Here is a 27,948-nt window from a genome sequence, read left to right on the forward strand (position 1 = left end):
GCGGGTTCCTTGAATAGGAAGAATGGTACAGTATATGAAAGACAAAAAGGTAGAAACTAGATATGGGAGTGTGTTTAAACAGATCTTCCCTGTCTCCACTAGATGGTGCTCATATTGTGTGTGTACTGTATTTAAAACACAGCAGCCAGAATTATCACACTATGTTCCTCAGTTTACTATTACAGTGGTACCTCTGGATACAAACAGGATCTGTTCCGGAGCCCCGTTCGCATCCTGAAGTAAATATAAGACGCATCTGCGCGGGTTGCATTTCGCCATTTCCCCGCATGTGCGGGACATAATTTTGAGCGTCTGCACATGCGCGAGCGGTGAAACCCAGAAGTAATGTGCTCCATTACTTCTGGGTCGCCGCGGAGCGCAACCCAAAAATATTCATCCCAAAGCTACTTCAACCCGAGGTATGACTGCATTATTTTTTTACTGGAACTAAACGTTGGGGAACAGAGAAAGTTGAAAGGGGGTATCTACCCTGCGTCCCAGGACTTATTTTCTTTTTTCTCATTCATACCTAACATACACTGACAGCATAGATCACAACCCTGGATGAGCACCTGAAACCCTCTGGAATTTTGCTACCATTCGGCATAGATTGGGAGTGGCATATAAACACTTGTATGGTTGAAACATAGGAATTCATTGTTTTTAAATGATACACTTGTGAGGGGATTGGGGTAGTCATACAAAGCTATTGTCTTCCAAAGCATCTACTCTATTCCCAACTCAAGAATGGAAAGCGAAATACTGGTGGACAACAAAAGAGGTTTAAAGACGCTCTCAAGGCACATCTAAAAAAATGTACCATAAGCACTGATAACTGGGAAACACTGGCCTGCAAGTCCTCCAATTGGAGAACAGCTTTTACCAAAGGTGTCATGGACTTCGAAGAAGCATGAACTCAGGGCAAAAAGGAGAAATGAGCTAAGAGGAAGGCACGTTTGGCAAACCCTCAACTCCTGCCTGGAAACCTATGCCCCCACTGTGGAAGGACGTGTGGATCTAGAATTGGCCTCCAGAGTCACTTATGGACTCACTGTTAAGACCATGTTCTTGGAGAACAATCTTATTCGGGTATGAGTGATCACCAAAGAAGGAGGAGGAAGAAAGGGTAGTCATTAAAAAGTTATAGTATCAGAATCATTGCAGGGGACACAGGAGTGGTCAGTAAATGTAATTTTGGCATCACAATGGGGCAATCACATGAGAGCAATCAGAAAGAATCAATTTAATAGACAAGTTAGAGTGGGGGCCTTGGAGGGCCACAAAAAAAAACTTGACATCACAGCATGGGACATATAGGAGCATGAGGAGATTTCACCCCTCCCATATCCAAGAATCTCCTGATGATCTCTGATGATTCTCCAGAGAGGAGGAGGCGTGTTCTGCTCTCTACTTATTCTGCTCCAGCACCACATCAGTCAGTCAGTGAGTCAGTCAGTCAGTCAGTCAGTGTGTTGGAGAGAGAGAGGCTGAGTGTTAGAGATCGTGTGTATAGATAAGGTTGCTGCTAAGAGCAGCTGCAGACACTCAGTGCAGTGCAGCATTCTTTATGCTTAGACCTCATTTAGCTCTGTATATGTTTGTATTATAATTGTAGATAGAATAAAGAAGATATTCTACAGAGCTGCTCTCCAAGTCGTTTATACTCTGCTAGACTCTGCTATATTCTGCTGTGCGACGACTGTCTTCTTGTTGGAGTGAATCCGGTGCTCACAACTCTAAGCTGTGAGTCCACAGCACTTTGACCTGTTCCTGTGCAGAAGGTGGTCTCTGGAAGTGCTACCCAGCTCGCCTAGCCCATTCGGGGCTGAAGTGTATGAGTCCAGTTAGTGGCACTGGCTCAAGGGCGATGCTGACAGAGCATTCAGCACATTAACAAAAACACAGACTTTTTTTGGAGTGCCTTTGGCATCACAGCATATAACCCACTGAAGCAGTTGCATTATTTATTAAGTATTATTATCACTATTATTGCATTTTTAAAATGACAAATTGAGGAGTCACAAAAAAAACTTTTGGGACTGGATAGTCACAGGCTGTGCATTAGATAGCCCTAGAATGTTAACTGGGGAAAACACTCTGTAAATAGTGAATTGGCCCTCTGGGGTTCTGGAAGAGATAAGTTATTCCTTTCAGAACATGGCTTGCTGAAGGTCTTCAGTGACTTCTCTGACATTTTGTGCTTTTAAAGAGTTCTACACAGCACAACAGAGTGATGAAATGGCACCTTTATTTTACAATAGAAAAAAGAACTAAATACAGTATTGTAAACCTGTCAAAGGCAAGACAAAGTGAACATCTGGGGAACACAGGCTTGTTCCATTTAAGATGGACCACACACACACACACACACACACACACACACACACACCTTCAGAAGCCCTGAGTTATGTCTCCCCCCCACTTTACTCATATGATGGCTTTCATATTACACAGACATTGTTTCTTATAAGGGCTTCTGTTTTTTGCAACTCCTTTTCACTGACAGGATTTATATAGGGAAAATGAAATCCCCCATAAGATGAGGATGTAGCTTTGTAAATATTTCATATTCAATATGAAACAGATACATCAGATTCACATACCATCATGCTACACAATGTAAGACTGATCCTGAATGTCAATTTCATTTTTTAAATATAGAAGCCAAGAACTAAAATGTCAACTCAGTACATAACACTTACCTTGGGTGCGGTTTGTAGAAAAGGTAAATACTCAAAAAAATGTAAATGTATATCAGGGATTTCTTGACCTTGTATTTGCAGTTTAGTTAGGAAAAAAGGTTCAAAGTAAACCCTAAAACTTGCTTCAAGGTGATATACTTAAGAAGGTAGTACCAATGGTAATATATACAATTGTGTGCAATAGAGGTAGACATATCAATCTATTTCTGGTCTATGTTAGTTTCACATGTGTTCATTGCATGCATATATCTTATTCCAGAATCAATGGAGACAGAGTACTTATATGTGGCCAACTACACATCACCCCAAAATATGTAGTTTTGAATACAATTTGCATATACCAGTTTACTTATTGAGAGATGCAAATGCAGAAATAATTTCTGTAATAGAAACAGAGTCCATCTCACCATGACTGACAAGGAGACCTGCTCTGTTGGCTGCCCAGGTGCTAACCACTAAGGCTTCCCTTTTTATAATTATCTTTAAACCACATTTGGGCTAGAGAACCTTTCAAATAGAAAACTATCCCCAGACAGTCTTTCAAATAGAGGGCTTGTCCTATGTAAAAAAGATCATTTGGCTTTCCTAAGCCTAGCACACTAGAAGCTGCAGGACGGAGGTTTCAGTTAAAATATAAGAAAATATCAGCATTTTCAGATATGAAATTATTCCTGATAAAATATACATATAAGGTGGAATCCCATGTAGTGCTAAGTAACTCATTCTAACAGTGCAAGGATTTTTGCTTGTGTATCCCCTCAATCTGTTCTAGGAGTTCCCCTAACACTCTGAGGAGGGTGTGATGCATGTGTGGGGAGTCCCATTGCACAAGCAGAAATTGTTGCACAGCATCAGAAAGCAGGTGGTGGAGGGAGCAAACCTGCTTATGGTATGTGCAATGAAAAGTGTTTGGATGGATAAGATTAAACCAGCTCTAATTCTATAAACTTTATAACTGCAGTCTGCAAAAATAACTGCACTTGGAAAACCAAAAGCTCCCCATATACTTTGCCAAAAATAACCACACACAGCACTTGAAAAGCACAGCTTTCCGGGAGGCAGAATCTTTAAGGAGCTGAAAGGAGTCTCCATTACAAAGCATTACCCCTGCAAGAGAGTCTCTTGCAACCTTTAGTTGTTTCTGTGCTTCACATAAACCATGGAAACCCCAGCCTATTTAAAATCCTACTTCGGCCCCAGGGTATTTCAACATTAAACCTATAAATCTAATAGGCTTCCTGCATTGTCAAAATTATGGTGCGAGTTTTGTGGACACTGTGCAAATTGTACACATACCATATGTTCCTTTATTAACCTCCCTTCTGAGGCCTCAACACTAGGTAGAGACCGCACAGCTGGAAAGACTGCAAAATGCTCTGATTTTCCTGAAGTGCCAGAGTGACAAAATCCATTTGTCTTTGGCAGAGTAGCCTAATTTCTGATCAAATGCCTTCAGATTGTTTTGCTCCTAGAGTTCTGCTAATGCAGGAAGTTTTGTTTCATGTAATGGTCTACAATTTATAAGAAAAGAACCAGCTGTTAAATAGTATGCATGGTGGTAAAACAAAATAGTAAGGGCACTTGCCTAATTTGCAGTACTGTACTAATACTACAGAACAGCATTTTTCAAACTGGATAACTGCAAAATAAAAAGGTAAAGGGACCCCTGACCAGTAGGTCCAGTCGTGGCCGACTCTGGGGTTGCAGCTCTCATCTCGCTTTATTGGCCGAGGGAGCTGGCATACAGCTTCCAGGTCATGTGGCCAGCATGACTAAGCCGCTTCTGGCGAACCAGAGCAGCGCACGGAAATGCCGTTTACCTTCCCGCCGGAGCGGTACCTATTTATCTACTTGCACTTTGACGTGCTTTCGAACTGCTAGATTGGCAGGAGCAGGGACTGAGCAACGGGAGCTCACCCCGTCGTGGGGATTCGAACTGCCGACCTTCTGATCGCCAAGTCCTAGGCTCTGTGGTTTAACCCACAGTGCAACCCGCGTCCCTAACTGCAGCATAGTCCTCGCATTAAAGTAAATTAGAGGCACACTTCAGTCTTACATCAATAAAAGATACACACATTTCCTCAGTAATCTCTCAAATTAATCAAGTGCATGATAGCCAGGAATGGGCAAATAGTTATGTAGGTTTGATTTCTCTGAGTTTTTCATTTTTCCCGCTTTACAAAGTTTAGAGTTTCACATTTCTACATCAGTTTGAAAAGTGTTTTGATAAAAAGTCCTCGTGAAAATCCACCAGCATTTTAGTGTTGAATTTCTCCTGCCAGATGTCCAGAAAATAAACACCTGACTCTTAGAAGCCCCATATAGGGAAGTTTTCAATGGTTGGGGTTTTTTAAAAAATAATCTGTTGCAAGCTGCCCAGAGTGGCTGGGGCAGATGGTCAGCATATAAATATATAAATATATTAAATATAAATATATTATTTTTTTATTATTAGCACATTTTAGTATACAGTTTCCCCTAGTTTTTTAATGCATTTTTGTACGTTCCTCTCAATAATGCATGGATTTTGTTTCAGCCCTTACTCTGTTATATTCATTTTTGTACGCATTACTTTGCTGCAGGACTGTACAGTATTGCAAAATTCAGAGTGATGCAAATTTTGAGGGATAACTGTGTTTCAGTTTGCATATTGTTTTAGAAAGTGCAGATCAGGTAGGTTCACCCTTAGAAGCAAACTGAATTTCTCTCCCCACCCCCATGACATGCCACTTAAGACTACAAACCTGGGAATAAAGGGCATAGGTCAATGGTAGAGCACATGCCCAGCCTGCAAAAAATCAATACCTGACATCTCTAGGGAGGACTGGGAATGTCCCCCATCTGAAACCCTGAAGAGCTGCTGCTGGTCTGTGTTCACAATATTGAGCTAGATGAACCAATGATCTGCATTATACTAAGTCCCATTGAACTCAACTTCTGAATAGTCATGTATAGGATTGCTCTAACAGCCACCGACCCTTCAAGTTTCCCTATTTTCCAGGGACATCCCTGATTTAGAGAAGCTGTCCCAGTTTCTGATTTGATCCCAGAATGAGACCACTCTTCCTTGGGATGTCCCTATTTTCATTGGATAAATGTTGGAGGGTATGGAGTTTTCTGAGCCCTGAGCCATCTGAAGGCAATCCTGTATAGGGAAGTTTTTAAAGTGTTTTATTATGTTTTTATATAAGCTGGAAGCTGTCCAAAGTGGCTGGGGCAACACAGTAAGATGTGCTGGTACAAATAGCAAAATTATCATTGTGGAATGGGACGTCCCATTTTCATTGGAGAAATGTTGGAGGGTATGCAGCCGTGAGCAGGATCTAAAGGGCTAGCGCATTATTCTAAGCCAGTGGACACCTCTTCCCTTAAACAACTTATCATCATCATCATCTGTTTGTTTATATTCCACTTTTCTACAAAACTGCCCTAAGCAGCTCACAACATATAAACAATAAAATTGATTCCAAGAATGTATTAGAAACAGAAGTATGTAAACATAGTATCAATAAATACAAAAAACCCAACCTGGATTTGTATAAAAACAATACAACACTAACGTAATTTAACAATTTAAACTAAACATAGTATAAAATAATACAAGCAAACTAACCCAATCGAATAGCTTGAACTAAACAGAAAAGATAACAAAAAAAAATAGAGCACCACCATGTTTCAGACAATGCAACTGCATTCAATGGTTTGGTTCCGAGATTCAATCTTATCCCCATGGAGTAGCAGAAACTGCTTCAGCAAGGCCCTTCAATTTTAAATGTAGTTTGTCATGTGGTATTAGGGGCTGCTGTTTCAAAAGAAGCAAGTGAAAAGGCAACCTGGCTTAAGGAATTAGTTTTGGATCTTGGCCCACTGCCAGTCAGGGTTCTGCTTTCTGAGTGATAGAGATGCTTCTGGGATTCCCTACACACGACAGCTGAGCGTTCACAACGTGAAGAAATCCTGGTGCACCTTGACTCTTTATTGCCAGTAATAAGGAACATTTTTCTCTCTCCCATTTCTGGGCCTAGGATAGAAAGACCCCAGCAAATAATCATCTTAATGGGAAACAATTAATGGGAAACAATAATAGCAGGAGTATTCCCCCCATTTCACTTTTGGAAATATGGCAACCCTAAGCAGGAGTCTCTACTAACACAAATTTGTTCTGCAGACAGAAGCACAAATCATCAAGTAAATACTGTTGGCTGACCATAAACACATTTTTAATAATTTGAATAATATACGCTATCATTACTGTATTTTATTACTGGATTACTGTATTTTAATACTTTGTTGGAAGCCGCCCAGAGTGGCTGGGGAAACCCAGCCAGATGGGTGGGGTATAAATAATAAATTATTATTATTGTTGTTACCATCATCATCTTTCTGAGTCCTCATATTTGAGGCTGGTGAGAATTCCTCTATTAGAACAAAAATAAACGTACCTGTCAACAATGACAAAAGATGCTGTTGGGAAAGTGACATCTAAAAAAACACACCTGGAACTACACTGGCATTTTGAAAGGAGGCCTAAGCAGAATTCACAGACAAATAAAACTTATTGTGGCCAAATAGGGGGAAATGTATTTTTGCAGTGGTGGTTTTTTTTAGAAGGGTTATTATTTTTTATAACCTCCCTACTGCAGAAGGGTTGGGCTTGAGGCTACATTACAGTACTTAGGAATAAATGTCCTGCAGGTTTTAAATGCCAAGCATTTGTATAGTCAAGATCAGCAGAGAGGAAGAAAAACAAATTGATTGCTGAATGCCTGTACAGTGGTACCTCGGGTTACAGATGCTTCAGGTTACAGATGCTTCAGGTTACAGACTCCGCTAACCCAGAAATAGTACCCTGGGTTAAGAACTTTGCTTCAGGATGAGAACAGAAATTGTGTGGTGATGCAGCGGAAGGCCCCATTAGCTAAAGTGGTACCTCAGGTTAAGAACAGTTTCAGGTTAAGAACGGACCTCCAGAACCTTACTTATTAGTGAAACTCCATTTTAGAAATTTGATGACATAATGAGGAGAGCCCATTGTCGGAGAAATTCTAATTTATGTTGGTGAGTGACAGAACAGAAGCTTGCTATCTGAAGAAAAATCGATCTTGTGCAAGCATGTACCTGAGTTTGGGGCAACGGCTTTGTGTAAGGGGTACATGTCGTCTTTCATTCACTAAAGGGAATCTGACCTGAAGGAAAAGAAACGCATTTCTAAATATATAATTGGTCAACTATGTATTATCCTGTGTGCTCTTGATTCTTGTTAACTTGTCTAATTTTCTTTTCCTCAGGAAACTTGCAAGTGTGATCCATTTCAGTAATGACAGCCAAGCTCGTTTGGAAGGGGCAATGACGTTAGGTGAGTTTTGCCACGATGAGTTGTCTGAACTGTCACATAGTAGTTGTCAGAGACTTAAGAACCTTAACAGTTCTCAGTACCAGTGGATGGTTCCCTGAATGGGAAATTCCCCAATAGGGCTGGAATCGGAGACAGTGCAGTGCAAGGACTGTGCTAGGTAAAATAAAGCATTTTGCAGTTTGAATTTTGAGAGGAGGCAGCTGGAGTTAGCTAAACAGAGGTGTTGCAGCCTTGGAGAGGGCAGCAGTAGCAGCAGCTGCTCTCTGGGAATCATGCAGAATTAGCAGCTGTGTTGCCCGCTAAAGGAGCACCTGTCTGCCTCCACTGTGTTCTGCTTGTATATTTATAATTGGAAGGAATACTACAAAGGCACCATTTGTCTGCAGTGGTCTCGTGTCAAAAGAAAAATGAATCCCATAGTGCTGCCCCTGGAACTTCTCACCACTCAAGGAAGCATGAGAAGACAGTAACACTAGTTTTTCCTTCTGCTATTTTTGACACACATCTTTTTGCATTTGCTACTGTTATTCTCCATATATTTTATAAGCTGTTGGCTTTGTATTTATAAACTATATATAATGTAAAAAAGCACAAAGATAGGAAAGCATTGACCAAAGTATTGGTAGCTAGCCATGACTTTTAGACCAGGGGAGGAATGGGAAAGCTGTGGCCAGATGTTGTTGGGCTATAACTCCCATTATCCCCGATTATCGGCCATGCTTTATTCTCTAACAAGTACATTTAAGGTTGCAGCTCACAATGTGTCATCTTAAATGCATTTTAACTGGTGAAAGTTCTACTGAAATTAATAAATGCACTTCAGATTCTTCAGCCAATTCTGAACGGTACAGCCATGTGCTCAGTTTAATACATGCTCCTCATGAAATAGCTTTTTATAACAAATATAAATATCACTCTGTCTGGCTGAGGTACAGCATGCTGGTTTCTAATTTCTTTGAGACATCTATCAATAGCTAGGTCTGCCTGCAAAATATTGCTTAATTTTTCATTCTGTTTTTAGACGGAAATATGCACAGCCTTAATCTTAAACCTTTGCACGCTGAGCACCAGATGAAAATAAATTGCGAGCCGGAAAATGGAACTAAAACTAAGGCAATTGAAAATGACTTTGGGAGAAAAATAAACTCATTTTTCCTAAAAGAAGGATTTTAAAACATAGCATTGAAACACTTGCTCTGAATTAATCCCACTGAAGTAAATGCAAAAGTTTGGAGGCTGAGGGTTGCAAATACAGTTGTACCTCGGAAGTCCTGCAGCCAATCGGAAGCTGTGTCAGACGTTTGGGTTCCAAAGAAAGTTTGCAAACTGGAACACTCACTTCCGGGTTTGCCGCATTCAGGAGACAAAACATTTGACTCGGAAGGCGTTTGGGATCCAAGGTACGACTGTATAGGAAAGAACCCTCACATTCCAGAGTTACACTGCATTCTTCTAAGTGCATAGCACTATTTGTATGTTGTTTACATGGCTGATGGCTGCATACATTACACACATTTAAAGCAAACACCTCAAGAATCTTGGGAACTGTAGTTTAAGGGTGCTGATGACTATAGCTCTGTGAGGGGTAAACTACAGTTCTTGGCATTCTTTTTCAGGGTAATGTGCTTTAAATATATGGTGTATACACATATAATGTGTGATGTATACACATTTGGTGTATACACACAACAGCTCGCATGGTTTTTAAAGCTTGGCAACTCCAGGTAAATTGGTTTGGCAGTAAGTTTACATGAAGAACTTCCCAATGCTTTAAAAGCTATCCAAGTCCACAAGCGGAAGGAAAAATAAAATTATTGATTGCAAGGCTTACCTAGAATAAATAAAGTTAGACAGTTTCTGGTCTTTTGATAGTTGGCTTGTGAATGTTTTCACACAAGACTGGATTGTTGGAAGTATCTGTCTAACAAGACTGGGGCACTAGTTCCTCCTAAATCCACTTACACATACAGACCACAGTCTTCCAGAGTCAGAGAGAAAACACGGATGTGCCAAGAAAGCATTATCCTACAAATTAAATATTACCAGATATTCAAATAACCAAGTCAAACTGAAAATCCTTCAGGGTTAACAGCCAATCTGACGTGGAATAAGAAAAAGTATTAGCTCTAAATATGATAGTCAGGAGCTCCCTTTTCAGTGTATATTATTTTGGCTTTCTTTCTTTTTTTAACCTGCCCGACTTTGATTTGAATGGCCCTCAAAGACAACTTTTAAAGCAAATATATATCAGGTTTGCTCCCAACTGCATTTGTGATGGGAAAAGTACATTCTTCATGTCAATGCATCATAGAGGAAGATGATTGTGTGGAACAAAAACAGCAGTTAAACAGACAAAGGCACCGTTCCAATCCTTGTCTATTTGAAAAACGGAAGGATTGATTAGTCTATTTTAGTTCCCATTACTTGTGCTCTTTGCATTTCTGACTGCCTGATATTATATTCGTAGCTGGCCATGTCTGCATTGGTTGCATATTGTACAAGCAAATTGGCTCCAGACAATCTCACAAGAGCTAGACACCCCATATAAAAGGTAAAGGTAAAGGGAACCGCTGACCTTCTGATCGCCTAGTCCTAGGCTCTGTGGTTTAACCCACAGCGCCACCCGCAGGCAATGCTTGAAGCACAACAGCAAGCCATCCCAATTTTTACAGATGGACCCTACTTCTTTTTATGCACAATCTATCCAAACCAACCCACTTCCTTCCCTTTTCCCTCCCACATTCAAAACATCCAGCCTCATCCCACTTCCTTTCCTTCCTTTTTTAAACTTCCTTCTCCCCTCTCCACCAGCTAAGATGCTGGAAATACGGGGGGGGGGAGAGGGGGAATTTGCATACATATTCTCAAGCAAGGTTTACCATTGAGCCTCGATTTTTCTCTTCACAGTAATGGGCTTGCAGCCCAAGCTGCGCTCCCCTAGAACTTGGTAGAGCGCACCCATTTTCTATCGCCCTCCTCCGCGTTTGGGGCCCTGAGACACACAATCTGCTCATGGTGCTATAAGAGCTTTTGCTTCCACACCTGCTGTCAGCTCCCGTAGACATACAAGGCCAAAGGGCACATTCTGGATCTTCACATGTCAAGACAATAAGAATCAATTTTAATTTTCAAAAGACAGAGCTATCGCTGAAGAAGATCACTAAATGCTACTAATTTCTTTAGGCCCCAGGGGTCTTGGAAGGTAATCTCATTAAGGTGAAATACTGCCTAAGTGCAGGCGTGGGACTCAGCCTTGACCTTCAATTCACATTGCATTGGCTGCTAGCATTGTTTGATTAAATACTGCTTTATCTGACTCATGGATTAATACTCATCTCAGAACTATCATAAAATATAAGGTAAGGATGGCCTCGTGAGAAGGTGTACTGTACTGCTGCCACCCTTCCCGCTCTCTGTCCCATCTGCTCAACATGACAAGTTCTCAATGCATGTTTCAGAAGGAAAATAATCACTTGCGTTATTCTTCCCACCTTTATTCTATATTGGAAAAGGATGCCTGAGAATCTGCCCTTGAGGACGTATGTGGAAGTTGAAAAATAAGGACAATTAGGCTGTGCTACACACACCTATTTACTTTGTAGCCTCTCCTCATATGAATTGACTCAGAAACTGTGGCCATCATCTGAAGCCCTTCTTTGTGTGCCTCTTCCACAAGAAGTCTGGAGGGTGGAAACACAAGAACGGGGCTTTTCTGTGGTGGCTCCCCACTTGTAGAACGCTCTCACATGGGAGGCTCACCTGGCAGCTTCGTGACGTATATTTAGGTAGGGTTGCCAAATTTTGAAGAGTAAAAAAAGAGGGACACCTTTGCTGACTTCTACTTTTAAATCTGGATCGCTATGGTGACTCTCATTTTACATACCCATGAAAAAGAGGACATATGGCAACCCTAATTTTAAGCGCCAGGCAAAAACATTCTTCTTCTCTCAGGCCTTTGGTTAATTAAACAATCCAGGGCCTTTTAAATTGGGAGGGGGGAGAGAGGGAATCTTGTTTTTGTTGGTTACTATGGTGTGCATTTTTGTGTTCTTGTGATCTTTGGATGAGGAGTGGTATAGAAGTTTAATAAATAAATAATATTTTTTAAAAATTAAAAATCAATGTTAACCACAACCCATAGCTATCCTGTATCTACCCTATAGTTTATTTTTAAATGCTGACTGTGCACACATTACTGGCTAAAAACACAGTGAAGTCAGTATGGTTGTATTTCTAAGTCACCTGATGTTTGCCTATTATGTGTTGAAGTTCTCACCCTAGCCACCAGGGGGTATTGTGTATATAGTTTTCACTCAGGTCCAGGTAAGTTAATTTAGGCGGGAAACCCTGGGCTGCTGTTGGTACAATGTTGACAGCCGGCTGCCTATAAAAGCAGGCCGGCTGAGCTGTTAGCTGTTCAGTTCAGTTCAGTCCCAGCTCACTTATAAAGAACTACTTGGAGAAATCTCTGTGTCGTCTGCTATGTCCACCCACTACTTAATACTGCCCACACCAGCGGGTGGAGAATGGGCATGGATGTCCTTATATGGCTGAAGTTTTCAAATCAGATCAAAGCTGGTTTGGGGGGAAATTCATCAGAACACAGTATTTTCCAGGACAGATGTGGATTGCAGCTATGTGTACAGAGCTTCACAATCTAATGTTGGGAGTATGGATGCATTCTCTACCCCCAACCAAAGTGTGAAATAAAGGGCTAGCTGCATTTTTAGCCAGTATTGCATACACAGCCTTACAGCAGCTGAACCTGAGTAACTGTAGGTATAGTCAGAAAATGTTATTGATGTCAAATATTTGTCAGTGCTTCAGTTCAAATTTACACCTCTGTTGCTGTTATTTCTCCAGACTAGAAGTGAAAATCATTGTTAAATCCAGCCAGCTTGAGATGTATGAAACATCCACTATATCTTCACAAGCAATGTTCACTTTTTGTTTTCTCCGTAAACATTTCAGATTATAATCTTTTTCCTTTTTTGCACATTCACCAAGCAGCAGAGGTGGTGGCTCAAATCCTCTGATCTTATCCTTGAATAAATATAAATCTCAGATAGCCAAAAGCTGGAGATAAACCACACAAATTACCGTATTTTTCGCTCTATAACACGCACCCGACCATAACACGCACGTAGTTTTTAGAGGAGGAAAATCCGTAGGCATGCCACCCGTAGGCATTCCCTCCATAACACGCACAGACATTTCCCCTTACTTTCTAGGAGGAAAAAAGTGAGTGTTATGGTGCAAAAAATACGGTATATTGCATACTACCTCTGAAGCATCTGGAATTGGCTGTATATTTTAAAAATTGAAAGATGCCCATTGGTCATTGCAAGTGTATTGTTCATAGCTTGAAAAATGAAGGAAACAGCTTTTTAATTGTATTTTTTAAAAACAACAACAACACATGAATATCCCAAGTTATTCCCTGTATGATTTACTCCCAAACTGACAATACTCCTTCTCTCTCTGAATATAATACCAGGGTGGTCTTTTATGTCTAAGAACAAAAAAGACACAGATTTGAATACAATTAGCATCTACCACGAGAGAGAGAGAGAGAGAGAGAGAGAGAGAGAGAGAGAGAGACTGCCTGCCTGCCTGTTCAGTTTGTTGTCTAGGTGCCGGCTGTTGATGGACAACTTCAATGACCCTGCTCTCCTTTTTTCTGATGAATTATATTTAAACCAGACTTGGGTCAGACAATCCTTCAGTAACAACCCTGCCCTCTGCAAACTAGTGCAAATGGCTACTTCATTCTCAATCCTAAACTCTCACTTTCTTGCATTTTAAAAAAAGCGTAATGATAGCTCAGTTGGTAAAGCATCAGACTCTTAATCTGTGTCTTGAACCCCTAGCCTACCTGGCAGCAAGTCAAAATATTGCATCCAAAGTCCAAAATACGGGGGTCATGCAGCCACACAAGCCAAGTCCAAAGTCCAGGAAACACAGTCCAGGTCCAAGTAGCCAAGTGTGAAGTTCCACAATCAGCATACAGTTCAGAGTCAAACCCAAAGCAGAATCCCAGAGAAATCCAGGAGCATCCAAGCCAAAGTGCCTCAACATGGGCCGCTGAGCAGACACAGCACCTCAGCTCTGCTTCCCTCTTTGCATGCTGATTGCAGCATCACAGCATCTGGGCTTGATGAGGCAGGTGACCCTCACCTGTTCTGAGCCTATCATACACTTCCTCCCAGAGTTAGCGAGCCCCACCTGGCCAGCTAGGGAGCTGGGCTGTGGGCTATTGCCTACCTCAGCCTCCTACAGCGCCACTCCTGCTGCTCCCTACGCTTCAGAGCCCACTGTGTTCATGATGGGTCCTGCTGCTCTGGTTCCTGTGCATTGACAGCCATCCCCTTGCCATCCTACATCACCTTGTGAGTACAGTCCTTCCTTCCCTATCCCCTGCTTGCTCTGGTTTGTCCCAGTCCCAGCCTCACCCCTCGCCAGGATATTCTTCCTCCTCCTCACCATCGTCCAGCCAGTTCATGACAATCTGAGGGTTGTAGGTTCAAGAGCCTCAGGTTCAACTATCTTTGGTTTCTGTTTTATTAAGCTTTACTTTAGGTTATACCTTTTGTCTTTAGGTTATACCTTTTGTCTCTGGCCAATATCTGTGCTCTTTGATTCCTGCAGCTTGCATAGCAATCTAACCTCACATGTTAAATTTGCAAGAACACCAGCAACACCTAAGTCTAGGAAATAGTACCTTTGTTGCATAACTGGGCCAACCAATGCTGTATATCTTGTGAAACTATATTGGGTGGATTGACTCAGGAGCACATTTCCAGAAGAGAAAAGAAAACGTATTTCTAGCCATAAATAGTTTATTGCTGAGAAACAAGTTGGGAAGGATGAATTTCTAGGGCATCTTGCTCTTAGCACCGGAGTAGCATTGCATTGCTGGTTTCAGTATAAGGAGAAAGATTGATGAGTGGGACTTGGTGTGTCTGGGAACCTGATCTTGCATTAATGAGAGCACTGCTATACGACTGCCAAGTGTCTCCTGTCCAGGAGCAGACAGAAGGCCAAAGAGCAAAACAGAGTGCATACCTAACAGTCTCATTTGCATTGCTGGAACAACACAAGCCCAAGCAAGGCCATGTCTTGTCAGATTCTCCGTGTAAGTGTATGAACCGTGTGTTGTGTTGGGTGCAAACAGTGCTTGTTTTCATATTCTAATTTATTTAAGTGTGTACTATTGCCTAGTAATAAGACAGATTTTTTTAAAAAGTGCTTTCTCTGTGTTTGAACCGTATCACTAGACAACCCAAAAGCAGCAGCAGCTGAAATAATCACTGATTTAGAAATGGCAAGAGGCAACTATCTCAAGATGTTTCCCACTTGTCATATGTTTGGCAATGATAGCTTGGGTCCATGTTCCAGTCTGTTAAAGCCTAGAGGCTACTTGAAAGGGTAGATAGACTAGAGGTCATCCAAAGATGCTTGAAAAATGTGTGGGCCATTTTATAGGACCCCACCCCCTCACAGTTTGGTACTGGCCACTGAAAAGATCTGTGGTAGCTCTCTTCTTCCCTCTGCTCATGGAGAAAGGACATAGCTGGGCAAATATCTGGATATTTCCTCAACACTGAGAAGACTGTCTTGCAATGACTTCTGGAATTCCAATTCTGCACATGAAAAGGGAGTTCAGATGGCCCATTGCTCACCACAATGGCAGCTGCATGTGCTGGCTCTAAGCTTCCTAGTCATAGCATGCATGTATTGGGGCCCAAAGATGTGCTGGGCTAATACACCATGGCATTAAGCTTTTGCACCAACCACTTTTCTGGTACGTGGCACAATACTTATGAAATGACAACATTGTGACCTACATGGGTCATGCAATTCTATGAAAGCTTCCTTGAAATGGATGGTGCTACTTCACCTACCATGTATTAACAAAGCCTGTTGTTTCACAGGCTTCTTTGGGCATTCTACTGTATTCTGGGATATTTTTATGAACAAGCAGTTTATACATTTTCATATATATAAAATAAATAAGAATGGTCATATACTTAATTGGTCATAACCACAGTAGAAGCATATTCCTAGTGTAGGGTCAGCATCCATTGTAGTTTTATTCTGCAACATTCATCAGTGAATGGCTGTGTGCAAACTACACCTTTAAAGCACATTCAAAACCCATTTCCTCCCTCAAAGAATTCTGGACATTGTAGTTTGTTAAGTGTTGCTGGAATGCTCCATTCAGATTGGTTATAATGCTAGAGCTTCTGTCTTGATTTCTCATGTTCCGTTTACACTGCAGTACCTGTTGAGTTACGGAACTGTGGTTTTCTGAGTGATTTTCCATGTCAGACTAAGTTTTAAATAGCAGGAAAGAATGCAACGTTAGAATACTTCCCCAACTTTCATCATGTGATATTGCACTGCAAAACTTCATGGATTTTCCAAGTTAACAAGGTTGCAAATGGATGAAACAAATAACACAGAAAAAAGTGTCAAACTTCCACTAGATTCCCAGAAGTGGCATTTAGATCCTGGAAAGATTACATTAAACCTGGAAATTATCAGGTAAGGATAATTTCAGGATAATGGAGTAAGTGTGGACTGAACGCAGTCAGGGTTACAATTAGCAGAAACCCTTAACAAACAACAGTGCCCAAAATTATTTGAGGGAAATAATGTGCTTTTAACATGTGCAAACCCACAGCTTGACAACAATGTACTTAGAGCACCGTCCTGTGTATGTCTACTCAGAAGCCAATCCTAATACATTCAATAGGACACACTTCAAAGTATAATGTGTACAGGACTGCAACCTGACTCAGTTTTTTAAAAAACCAAATCTTGAAAAAAGTACATTGTGTTCTGTACATATCCCATTATTCCTGCACAATGCCACACACACACACACACACAGAGAGAGAGAGATATCATTACAACAACCCTGTGAAGTACTTTTGGCTGCAAAAAGGACACTGGACGTAGTCACCCAATGAGCTTCATGGCTGAGCAGGGACTCCTGCCTATTGGAAACATATCCATGTATAAAAGTGAGATTTGAAATTTTCTCAGACATATTTTATCCTCTCCAAATATTTACATACACAGATATCAAGTTTCCCTGCTCTGGCCGGATTATGAGCTTTGAAGCTGGTAGTGACACAGTTAAGGCACTATTGTTCTACGAAGTGCTTATACGTGAGCATATTGTTTCAGATGGAATATATATATAACATGAGAAAAATCTTGTTTGCTGAAGTCTTCTGTAACTTCAAAATTTGCATACTTAGATGCCGAAAGATGTTTGTCCCATAAAAGATATTAACTGGTTTAATTTCCACTGTTGCTGGCAAGAAGCCAGTTCACACACACTATGAAAAGGTGTGTGAAAATCCCAAAGGAGGTGGACCTAGATATGAGCACTGTTCATGCTCAAAAGCATTCTCGTTAACATTTATTACACCTTCCAAGAATGAACCCCAGTACTGTATTCCAAACAATTGACTTCTGGATCACAATAGAGCTCTGTTTGCTGCAATTAAGGTCTGCAGTCACGGTCACCGTTTGAAGTATTCCGAACCTTTGCATGCAAATTACAGCCTCTAGATAGAAATTATCTCCAGAATGCACTTTGAAAACGAGCAGGAAGAAAGGGCAGCAATGCGGTTCAAACCCCCTTAGGCGCAAAAACCACTGGATGACCTTGGCTCGGTCACCGTCTCTCAGCCTGCCCTACATCACAAGGGTGTTGTTGGAACGGGGTTAAAAATGCGAGGAATGAAGAGGCGACCCTGAAGTCCTTGGGGTGAAGAAGGGCGGGCTAGAAATGCTAGAAAGAAAAGGAAAGGTCAGAGGGAACGATCTGCGAAGCCCGCCCCGCCCCAATAACTCTGCCCTAACTACCTTTGCTCTCACGGCTTTTCGCGGGGCTCACTTCGAAATAAGCACACGTAAGCCCAACGGCCACGAAGGAGATGCGTGCACACATATAGGACACTCGAATGCTTCCTTTTAACACGATCACGAGAGGTGGCTCTCTGTGCGCGCCAGCCGAAGCAGCGCAGGGGAGGGGGCAGCGTCTCTCTCTCTCTCTCTCTTTTGCAACGCCAGAGCATTGTGGGCAGATTTTCCCCTGCAGCGAGCAAGGAGGCTCATAAACTCTGCAAAGAAGCCCCGCTTGCTTCTCCAGCACCTCGCCGGACTCCAGAGAGCGCTGTGCAGCCGGCCCTGGAAGGGGAGCTGCAGGAGCAGCAGCCGCCCCAACCCCGGCCGGTGCAGGAGGGCAAAGGAGCCCCGGGCGGACACCTCCTCGGCGCGGGGCTCACTCCGGCCAGCTGCAGTCCCAGCCACGGGGCCCAGGTAAAGGAAACTTGCCTCCTCCTTTGTGCGCCTTCGCTTCCGCGCCGGCAGAGCTCAAGGTCTGGGCTGCTGCTGCTGCTGCTGCTGCTGCCGCCGCCGCCTCCCCATTGCAAAGGACCAATGGGACTTTTAAAAAACATTTTGCTCCCGGGGCTCGATCGCCAAGAGATCGGGATCTTCCGATCTTAGAACAGGCTGGCCAGAAATAAGGATGGGGGAGAGAGAGCAAGAGGCTCAAAGGGGGTGTGGGTGCGGCGAAGAAATTTGGGGGAGAGTCGATGGTGGCGGGACTGAAGCTGCGCAGCGCGAGAACGCAGCTTCGAGTCTGTTTATCCGGAGAAATGCGAACTGAGGCTCTCTTATATTATATAATAATAATAATTATCATCATCATCATGATAAATGGTGATGATAAGGACTCTTTTTCCTTGGGCAGTTTGCTGCTTCCCAAAGTGCTCGCTTCCTGGCATGGAGCGGCTGCCCCCTACAGGATCATGCTCAAAGGGAAGAAATGTAATCTGTCCCTGCCGTGTTGAAAACCAAGGACAGGAAAAGCCCGGCGCTCTAAGAGAAGCGCAGCTCAGCGCCACTGATGGGTCCTCCTTGTCACTTGCTGAGTTCAGCAGATCTCCCGTTGTCGGTGCCTTTCTTTTTTACCTTGCTCAGCTCGTTTGTCTGCTGGTGCGATTCGGGTTCTCCTCCCCATCGGTTTAAACAGGGTAGGGACTCAGACCTCAGATGCATGAAAGGAGAAAGATAGAAAGAGTGCTCCTGAGCAAGCACAGAGTGCTTTGTCCTCAGCAAGTCACCCCACCCATTTAACTTCTGCATCTTTAAAGTGTCTGGTTGTGGGGAGAGGCGCAGGTTCTGTTGTATTTAGAATACCAGTGATTTTGTGTTGGGAAGGCTCCAGAAGAGTATCTGATTTAAATAATTTCTAGAGTCGGGGCTACATCACATGTCCTAATTTTTGACATAGAATCATAGACATGTCAGAAACAACTTCACAATCCCCTTCCCTTGATGTAATTGCTGTTTTGTTTGAATTGAAAGCACAGGTATTGTGTGATTGGACTCGTTTGTGGATAGCAAACTCTTACAGCTATTGATGGTCAGACACGCCTCCTCAGTTCATCCCTCCTGATAGCATCCTGGCATTTATTTATGTTAAAGTATAGGTTACCTGTTCCAGGGGCAGAGAGCGACTTACGTACCTGATACTTCATACAAAGAACAGACAGGTGCCAAGAGAGTCACAATTCCCTTCCGGTTCTCTTTTTAACTCCTTTGTCCAAAACCAAGGGGTTTCTTTTCCCAGCCTAATGTATTCTGCAGATGTGCAGAGGGATGGCAAGTTTCCTCTTAGTATTACGGCTGTTTCGCGGAAGCCTGATTCCTCTTTTACTAATTTATTTATTGTTGAAACAGGAGCTGTGCGCTCCTGCACTGGTGGGGCAAGGGAAGCACATGCTTCCTTTTAAAGAATGAAATACGGAAGGAAAACAAAAAAAGATGTTCTTAAATAGCTAGCTATTGCTGCAGGAGAAGGAAAAACTTCCAGATTTTTTACCTTTTAAAGCAAGGGCGGCTAAACTCAGGCCTGAGGGCTGAATATGGTCCTGCAAGCCGCTCTGTCCAGCTTGAGGGCCTGTTTTGAGATAAAAGTAGATGGAACACTGGATGTGACTCTTATCTTTTTGCCATAGGCTGCATTCCAGCTATGCGAAATTCAGGTATTTCTATACTCACACCCATATACACGTATCTCCCAAGCAATAGGCATATGTGCAGTTCAGGGACACATCCCAGCCAGGCAAAAGCACTCAAAGAGGGTTTATTGTAGGGCTGGTAAGCACCTGGCCTGTGGAGACGGTATGAGGCCTGACAGGAGACACGGCCTGGGAAGATTCCTGAGGGCTACAGCGATAGGTCTGGTGGGCCACATTGGCCTCTGGGCATGAGGTTCCCCACCCTTGATTTAGTGCTGTTGTTCCAAACTGTCCAGGCTCCCCCTAGTCAACGCAGGACTTGGGACTCTTGGCTTGGTTACTACTAAGGGTGCTATTCCAAAGATGGTTGCGCTGCACAGTCCAAACATAGATCAGGTTACAAGCAGTGTTTCGAAACTCCCATTGTTCTAGGAGCATTTTGCGGCAGGGAATTTCATTAACGCGAGCAGTTTCTGAGCTCTGGGCGCAGTACTGTGCCTAAGATTTCAGAATAAAACTGTAGAGTGGAAGGAAAGAAGGACCTTTTTCTGCCTCCCCGCTTCCAGCTACTCTCTGATGACTGGAGAAGAAACCTTCTTAAGAATATTAGGCGGGTGGGCAGGGAAAGGACTAGACCATGTGAAAAATGAACATACAGTGGTACCTCGGGTTAAGTACTTAATTCGTTCCGGAGGTCCGTACTTAACCTGAAACTGTTCTTAACCTGAAGCACCACTTTAGCTAATGGGGCCTCCTGCTGCCACCGCGCCGCCAGAGCAAAATTTCTGTTCTCATCCTGAAGCAAAGTTCTTAACCTGAAGCAATATTTCTGGGTTAGTGGAGGCTGTAACCTGAAGCGTATGTAACCTGAAGCGTATGTAACCCAAGGTACCACTGTAATATTTTAGCTGCAGTTCACTCATTTTCAGCTTTGTATTCTTGTTATATAAAAAAAGTGCACCTAGACATTCCGTTGTTGCACCAATAACCCAGGTTTATGGTGCCATTTAGCTCCTAGCTTTCATAGCTCAGTTTCTAAAACTGATTACAAGGTGTGCAAATCAGCCGCTTAAATCAGAGTTCTAAGTTACAAAGATTGGCATAAATTACAAAGGCACCATCCCAGCACTTGGCATGCCCCCTGGGCTCTGCTTTTGGAGAGGGGGGTACGCACAGCCATTTATGTGTTTTACATACTGAGGCATGGGATCGGGCCAGCAAGTGGGCACTTCTGTCAGGAGGCTGGGTCCACTTGCGCTGGCGCAACCAGTGATGCATCCTTGAAGATGGGAACAGTTGACGGCTCACTATCCGCTCTAGGCTCAGGTGCTCCCCTGGGGGTGGGAAGCGCTTCACTGGCCGCAAGTGAAGCTGAGGCCTAGTTATGTGGCTCTCCCTCAACGCTTGGGGGTGTGCTTTCTCCGAACAAGTGCCTCTCCACGATCTGGGTCAGCACCTCCCAGACCACTGGGTCCCTCCCCAGAATCAGGTTCCACTCTTCCCATTCCTTCTCTGAAGTCAAGAAGTCTCCACAGGACTCAAAACGACTTCATAAAAATATAGTTGGCACATAATCTGTAGTCCGAAACCTAAATGCATGCTTATGAATAGAGAGTCCTCGTCTCGCTTCCTTTCACTGCTATATTGCAGCGTTTAGAAGCAGAATGACTGTACCATTCCCCCCTCCTTTCTCTTGTTTGTGAGAGAAGTAGTTTGGTTAGATTGCATAGAGACTTGTTTGTACAAGTGAGCCCGGGTGGGTGTGAACAAACGGAGGGGAGCAGAACTGAAGCACACGAAGTCCGAATTGGGTCACTACATTCTGTAGAGTTCAGAGTTGAGAAATTCAGATTCCTATGAAAGGTTTACCTCCCACACTCTTGGGCCTATGAGAGCCTGTTCAGCCAAAATATTTAGGTGTGGTTATCTGCCAAATGAGGGAATAAACAATTTACTTCAAAGCATTGTGTAGGACCAACGTAATTCTGGGGAATTAAGAAATTTCTCAGAATTAAGAGATTAAGAGTATGCTAGCAAATCAATATTTTCATCTTCTTCACTGCCTTGTTTTCATATTCTCCCTGGTACAGTGTCCCCCCTGATACAATTCTAGGCACTCAAGGTGGCATACCTGGTTCTCCCCCTCTGCAATTAACTCCCCACAACAACCCTGTGAGGTAGGTCAGTTGAGAGGCAATGATGGCCCAAGGTCATCAAATGAGCTTCATGGCTGAGTGGGGATTTGAACCCTGGTCTCCCAGGCCTTGTCTGACACTTTAACCACTATACCACACAGGCTCTGTCATGTGTCATATAACATTACTATAAACACATCAGAACGAATGTTCAGTGAGGATTGTCATTAGGAAGTGACCTTTGCTGATACTTGGTGCAGGCTGGGTTTTGTCTTTTAACCTTTATCTCTTGGTGATGTCTGTTTGACACCATTTTGGTTACAAGACAAGGAAATGTCGGCTGGTGAGTCGAATACCGATAAAGAATAAGCAAAGCGCAGCCTCCTTAAGTGGCAGTCTCCACTTGGCAGAGCAGGATATATGTGGCTCCCATCCCAAACCAATTGGGCCATTAATCATCATGAAACATGTAGGGCGAGCTAAAGACGAGGCACTTAATTCTGGTCACAAATTAGTCTAAAACCTGTGTGATAGCACCGGCTCAAATGGAGGCACCTTAGCATTTAAATGCTGATAGCAAAAACAGGTGTTAGATTCTCAAAACCTATTCGCAGAGGTTATAAAAAATGCCCATGTTAAATCAAACACTCATTTCAGTTTTTAATAACTTCGCAGGTCCAGGCTGAACTGTCTGTGGATACTTTTTTGGGTCACGTGACTCCTTAAAAAACGAACAAACACGGTTAAGGTTTGCAGGCCTGTTTCCCCACCCCCTCAAACTCCACTATTCCACATGATGAATATGCCTTTCTGCTTTTGTCTTGTTCCATGATCACAATATGGAAATTATGAAGAGAAGTCATACCCACCAAACCACTAATTTTCATAGAAAGCAGGAGCCCACTTCTGAAAATGTGTTCACATACTGTACCTGAGGTTGATGGGGGCAGAAAACTGTCTCACAGACAGAGGGTCATTCCAGACAAGTGTTCCCCAACTTGGTGCCCACCAGATATTTGGGACTCCAGTCCCCCTCAGCCCAAGTCAACAGCCAGGATTATGGAAGCTGTAGCTAGAAACATTAGGGGGTGGGGAGCCCAAGGTCACAGAAGGCTGTTCTGCCTGTTGGTCTTAACTTTGCTGGATTGCCATATTTAGGACATAGAACAATGTGCATGATGGACAGCAGAATCTTAAGTATCAACCACACAAAACAAGCTCATTGGAAACCACTCAACGTTGCATATTTATTACAGTGGAACCTCAGGTTAAGTACTTAATTTGTTCTGGAGGTCTGTTCTTAACCTGAAACTGTTCTTAACCTGAAGCACCACTTTAGCTAATGGGGCCTCCCACTGCCGCTGTGCCGCCACCGCATGATTTCTGTTCTCATCCTGAAGCAAAGTTCTTAACCCAAGGTAATATTTCTGGGTTAGCAGAGTCTGTAACCTGAAGCGTATGTAACCCAAGGTACCACTGTATAGACATTGTTCTCCAGTTGTCTGCATAACATAACTTCTATTGTGCCATCAATTCACGGTGTAAACAAAACAGCATTTTTGTCTAGCTTTGTAAAAACATAATTCTCCCAGCATTTGGTGTGTTGGGAAGTGTTGACCTGCACTCAAGGCTACATATGACTAAAGGATAAGCTAGTTTGGGAGAGGCAAGGTTGCCTTTGTCTGACGTCCAAGTTCTTATCCCAGAGAAGTCAATGGGAGCTTTGTCGTTGACTTCAGTGGGTTAATGATTTACTCTTTAGAAAATGCCTTGCTTTTTCTCTTTGCCAGAACCTGTTAAAGGATGCAACATAATGAAGTATAGAAATGATTCTGCAAACTATATCCTAATGGGAGATAGGTCAGGGGTTTGTTTGTTTGTACAAAACATTTAGCCACACTTCCCCCTCAGAATTTTGGAGAGGGGCATTATATGCCTGAGAATCTGCTCAGAAGACATTCAATCAAAGCAGCCCTACATATAAGGAGAAAATGGCATTTTAAGTCAAAAATGGATGGCTGTGTATAGTCATTACTGCCATCTTGTTAAATGGCTATTTAACTGCCTATGGACTCAGTAGAGGTTTTGCCAATTATTTTGAAAGTAATTGAGTTCGCATTAAAGTATTCTGAGTTAATTACACAGCAGCCAGCTTTGTTTATCCAAGTCTCATAAGGTCCATAGACAAACAACAACAATGATTTAGAAATTTAAGGAGTGCCCTGTGATAAATATAGCTTACCACCAGGGGCTGATTTTTTTAAATCACTGGCTTGTCATGTTTAATAGTGTAGTCGCTAGTTGCAACTGAGGAGTCTCATGGTGCAGGTTGCACATGGCCTGGGGGCCAAATCCAGCCCTCCTGACTCTGCCCAGGCCATCCCTCTGCCCCAGGCCCTATCCCTCACTTCTCCCGATACATGCCCTTAATTGTGGGGTTGTTGTTGTTTTTCCCCAGGCTTGAATATATCTTACCTGTAATGCCACAAGTGCTGCCTTCCCCACTTTTGGCCACACCTACCAATAGCATTTGCCCCTCAGAAGATTGCCCATCAGGGAATGCAGACCCGGAGCTGGAAAAGTTCCCTATCCCTAGCTTAAAGGGACAAATAAAATTTTCATTACGCTGATTGCAAATTTTCAACTCGAGAGAGACAGACGAACTCCTGTGGAGAAAATGCCAAGCAACAGCTCATATCTCTTAGCAAATGCTTTCTTTTGATGGGAGACAAGATAGTAGCTATCACAGCATTCAAAATCAGAAGTCACTTAAAGAGAAAAAGAAAAATATGATCTCTTTGCAAATTTCAGTTGCGGGCTGACTGACCTCTACATTGTTTGTACACTTCTTCACCCCTCAGGATTTAATTAAAACTTTCCTACATGGATAACAAGTTTAAGAAAAAGGACCAGCACTGTGATGTTGAATCCAAATGCTCCAGAGGAGTTTGTTCTGCACCAAAGGATTTGCTTCATATTCCTGATTACCTGATACTGCCTTTAGAAAACAGCTCTTATATTATTAGTGATCCTCCCAGCAATGTCACGGTTCCACTTGACTGAAACAGAGATCTGATTTTAAAAGCAAAGTATGTGCAAAGTTCTGTCAAAACACCTGAGAGGTTTGAGTTTATCATTACAGCTGGTAGATATATGCCTTTTTACAGTCAGATCCTGGCAGGCATAGGATTGGTGTGTGTGGGTGTGTGTGTAAGTGTGTAAAGGCTTCCAACTGTTAAGAAGATGAGATATCCCCTCACTCCAGTGCTGACAGCCTTCCTCTTTGAAAGGATTGCAACAGCTGTCAGTCAGTCAAGCAGTTTTGCACAGCAGAGATGAGAGACTGTTATGTGTGTTTTGTCATTGGTCTTATACTTGTAAGCTGCTTACAAACCACCTTGGCAATGAAGCAGTATATAAATAAAAAGCTCCAGCCTCCAGTTCTGTATCCTAAAGGCTTTGGAGAACCTTTCTCTGCCTGGCACCAGAACAGTATTTGACCAGTAAAATGCTGCTGTATGGAAGGGGGTGGGCAGGACTTGAAATGTAGGATTCTAAAATGGCAGATGGTGCAGAGTGGCCCAGCTCTCTCCCACATGCTTGGGAGGAAATGATGCTTTGCTGCAGGTCTTGGTTTGAACAACAGCTGCTCAAATGAGAGAGGATGGTTGGGCTAACTGACAACATATGGTTTCTGGATGCAGTGGGATATCTACGTCTTGCAATGTGTTATTTACTGAGAATGTTAGCCTAGGTTCTCAAGCCTGGTGGGTGAGTGTGAGTGGCTTTAATTTCCCAGACTTTTGTTCCCAGACTTCATGCAAACCCAGGATTGTGATGCGGCACTACAGATTATCCAATGGAGACTTCATGATGACATTCTTACATTTTTATTATACAGAGAGAAAATATTTTCATTTAATTGTTTTTGAATGTCTAAATCTTTTATTTTGTTATGTTTCTGCACATATTATTGGATAGCACATAAAATGGTGATTAATCAAATGCCAATGCAGAATTTCAGCCTGTGCTGCTCCTCCATCATTCAGCCAATGGAAACACAAAAGCATCTCACACAGCTGTCTCCCCATGTAGTGTACAGCAGCGTCCCTGGGAAAAAGTACTTGCTATTTCCACAGGGCATGGGAAATTACTATCTGAATGCTGTGCTGTCATTCCCCCCCCCCCTCGAAATTCTAGGTGCATGTACACATTACAGCGAATAGTCTGGTATTCTGTGAATTTTCTATAGCTGTGAATATGCAGCATCTGTAGAGGTTTATTAAGTAAACTAGTTATTGTTGGCCAGTGCAGTCAGTTGAACCTATTCCTTTAAGGTACTGGAACCAAAAAGCATTCAGTTTTCTATCCAGGCCCATATGTAAATCATAAAATGGTATATTCTAATAGTCAACCCTTTGCTGTATAATAAGTAGTTTAGTTGAGCAAAATATAGCATGATGAGAGTAAGGGAGGGAATCATTAATTCCCCCCCAAATGTTAAGGTCAATAAATAATAATAATAATAATAATAATAATAATAATTTATTATTTATACCCCGCCCATCTGGCTGGGCCTCCCCAGCCACTCTGGGCAGCTTCCATAGAAACCAAAAATACACTAAAATATCACACGTTAAAAACTTCCCTGAACAGGGCTGCCTTAAGATGTCTTCTGAATGTCAGGTAGTTGTTTATCGCTTTGACATCTGATGGAAGGGCGTTCCACAGGGCGGGCGCCACTACCAAGAAGGCCCTCTGCCTGGTTCCCTGTAGCTTTGCTTCTCGCAATGAGGGAACCGCCAGAAGGCCCTCGGCGCTGGACCTCAGCGTCCGGGCAGAATGATGGGGGTGGAGACGCTCCTTCAGGTATACTGGACCGAGGCCGTTTAGGGCTTTAAAGGTCAGCACCAACACTTTGAATTGTGCTTGGAAACGTACTGGGAGCCAATGTAGGTCTTTCAAGACCAGTGTTATATGGTCTCGGCGGCTGCCCCCAGTCACCAGTCTAGCTGCCGCATTCCGGATTAGTTGTAGTTTCCGAGTCACCTTCAAAGGTAGCCCTACGTAGAGCGCATTGCAGTAGTCCAAGCGGGAGATAACCAGAGCATGCACCTCTCTGGCGAGACAGTCCGCAGGCAGATAGGGTCTCAGCCTACGTACCAGATGGAGCTGGTAAACAGCTGCCCTGGACACACATTTGACCTGTGCCTCCATGGACAGCTGTGAGTCCAAAATGACTCCCAGGCTGTGCACCTGGTCCTTCAGGGGCACAGTTACCCCATTCAGGACCAGGGAATCCTCCACACCTGCCCGCCTCCTGTCCCCCAAAAACAGTACTTCTGTCTTGTTAGGATTCAACCTCAATCTGTTAGCCACCATCCATCCTCCAACCGCCTCCAGACACTCACACAGGACCTTCACCGCCTTCACTGGTTCTGATTTAAAAGAGAGGTAGAGCTGGGTATCATCTGCATACTGATGAACACCCAGCCCGAACCTCCTGATGATCTCTCCCAGCGGCTGCATATAAATGTTGAAAAGCATGGGGGAGAGGACAGAACCCTGAGGCACCCCACAAGTGAGGGCCCAGGGGTCTGAACACTCATCCCCCACCACCACTTTCTGAACACGGCCCAGGAGGAAGGAGCGGAACCACTGTATGACAGTGCCCCCAGCTCCCAGCCCCTCAAGACGGTCCAGAAGGA

General features: G+C 43.1%; 1 protein-coding gene and 1 long non-coding RNA gene across 6 annotated transcripts in view; one reads left to right on the forward strand and one right to left on the reverse strand.

Annotated features, from left to right (window-relative positions):
* KANK4 (KN motif and ankyrin repeat domains 4) overlaps window positions 1-27,948 on the forward strand; it is a 62,871-nt gene that overhangs the window by 1,225 nt on the left and 33,698 nt on the right. For 3 of the 5 annotated variants that reach the window (XM_053392209.1, XM_053392212.1, XM_053392214.1), the window contains exon 1: window positions 18,303-18,396. The gene's annotated coding sequence lies outside the window, so the exon portion shown is untranslated. Of the gene's footprint in view, window positions 1-7,990; window positions 8,059-18,302; window positions 18,397-27,948 lie in introns of those variants that run through there. The other 2 variants (XM_053392210.1, XM_053392213.1) reach the window with 1 other exon arrangement.
* On the reverse strand, window positions 17,023-18,030 carry LOC128415674 (uncharacterized). The gene is made up of 2 exons (XR_008331033.1): window positions 17,941-18,030; window positions 17,023-17,866 (listed from the first exon to the last, which is right to left on the reverse strand). It is a non-coding gene; the product is annotated as an uncharacterized LOC128415674 (long non-coding RNA).

The sequence above is a fragment of the Podarcis raffonei genome, chromosome 6, assembly GCF_027172205.1.
Source record: "Podarcis raffonei isolate rPodRaf1 chromosome 6, rPodRaf1.pri, whole genome shotgun sequence".
In the NCBI taxonomy this organism is placed as follows: domain Eukaryota; kingdom Metazoa; phylum Chordata; class Lepidosauria; order Squamata; family Lacertidae; genus Podarcis; species Podarcis raffonei.